Genomic DNA, 2084 nt, shown 5'->3' on the forward strand with positions numbered 1-2084 from the left:
TTTAAAAGCTTGGAGATTTTCCACTCTAGCTGGGTGGCTAAAAATAACACTAGTCAACACATTTTGACTCATTTTTTGAATCAGAGATGCAAATGAGCTTTTGTAGATTTTTTTTTTTTTGGCTGATTCAGAATCTGCCCTCGTTTTTTTCTCCCAGCACATCAATTCCCTCACCGACGTCGCACACAGGTGCTTTGTCAACAGCCGCCCTCAGGCGCAGCTCAGTGTTAAGCAACGTTAGAATCATTTTCTCCGCCGCTGCCTTCCCCTGCCTGAGGCGAGCCGTGAACTGAGCTGCGGTCAACGCTAATATGGTATTCAGCCGCTTAAACTTTGAAGTGGCAATATACATCCAAAACGATGTCTTCAATAAATCAGGGATGGGAAACCCGTTTTGCTAATCTAAGACCTCTGAGGCTCATGCTAACTTCATGCTGCATCAATCAAAAAAATTCTTTATTTATGTATATTAGGAGCATTTATGGGTTTGGCCTTTGTACTTGTTGTAACGTTTGAGCAAGCGGTTTGTTACAATTTATATTCCCATAGAAGTGGCTCGTATAATTTAAAAAAAATCAACAAAAAAAAAATTTCAGCTCCAGTAAGGCCAATTTAGCAACATGAAATTTGGTAGGCGTGTCTGTCACGACAGCACATACAAAAAAGTCTCAAGAAGCAATGCCCAAAAGGACAAAGGAAGTCTACCATTTTTGTTTGAAGCAGGCATTTGAGGGTCATTTTGCTCATTTCCTGGGGTCTTTTGAACATGAACTACTCCTAAAAAATGAGGAACTTGAGCCCTTGAAGCCAGACTCACTTAGCAATGTGAATTTTGGCCATGGTGTCTTTCCTTATAGTATGTTCCGAAAAGCCTCAAGAAGACACAGGAGGTCGGCCATTTTGAGTTGAAGTGGCCATTTGAGAATCATTTTGCTTTACTGGGGTGCTTCAAAGAGAAATTACACCTACAAAAATTGAAAATTGAGTACCTGATGCCGGTCTCACTTAGCAACATGAATTTTGGCCGATATGACTGTCATGAAAGTACGTTCCAAAAAGACTCAAGAAGCAATGCCCCAAAAGCCATTGGAAGTCAGCCATTTTGTTTTAAGCCATCAGTGTACATTACAATACATCTTTTTTCATATCACGCTTTCAAAACAGCAGCAGCTGTAACACAGCGCTTGATAGATAGGGTCATTTTGCTTATTTCCAGGTCTCTTTCACAAACTATGAAACGATTTGAAAATTTCGCGATTGAAGCCTGTCTCACTGAGCAACATGAAATTTGGTGCACACGTCTGTTATGAGTAGACCCACGAAAAAGTCTCAAAAACCTCTCCTCTAAATTTTAGAGGCATGTCAGACATGCTGTTTGTTTTAGAGTCTAAACTAAACAGTATTTCGGCCATTTTCATTTCAAGTGGCCATTTTAGAGGTTAATTTGGCGCATTTCCAGCGGTTCTTCAAAGACAAAATACTGTTACAAAAATTTGCATGGCTGACCGCATACTGTATGTCCAGTAGCTGTCCCGTACCTGCCTTGATAACTTTCCTTCAAAACTACACTTACACCCCCGGACCCCCGTCCCTCCTCTTCAACTTCAATGATCTGTCACTTTGGGGCAATGTAGAGTTTCTGGGAGTGGTTCTTGGTGGCTTAAAGGGAGGAATTTTCCAAAGGAGAGGGGCTGCCAAGTGGTGAGGATATTGATGGTAGAAGGTGGTGGTTGGCGGGGGTTGGGTGTGGGGGTGTGTGTCTTCCAGACCCTTGGAGCCTTTCTGCTGTCCGTCCAAACAAAAGTGACAGCAGCATAGTTGGGCTGAGGGGTGTTAAAACACCTTAGAGGGCTCAAACCATTGCAACACACAGATCAAGCTTGACTCTCGTGTCAGAGTCAAATCAGAATGAACAAAAAGTTCATCAAAACAACGCCAACTCTATTAGTCCAGCGATAGAGTCTAATTAGGAGCTGTATGCAAAATTCTGTGTATGCGTAATTATTGTTTATAATGTGCCATATCTTGTCACGAAGAGGTATATTCAGATTTTTTTTTTTTTTTTTTAATCCGCTTATCCTCAC

Source organism: Hippocampus comes, unplaced genomic scaffold (assembly GCF_001891065.2).
Source record: "Hippocampus comes isolate QL1 unplaced genomic scaffold, H_comes_QL1_v1.1 scaffold112, whole genome shotgun sequence".
Classification (NCBI taxonomy): domain Eukaryota; kingdom Metazoa; phylum Chordata; class Actinopteri; order Syngnathiformes; family Syngnathidae; genus Hippocampus; species Hippocampus comes.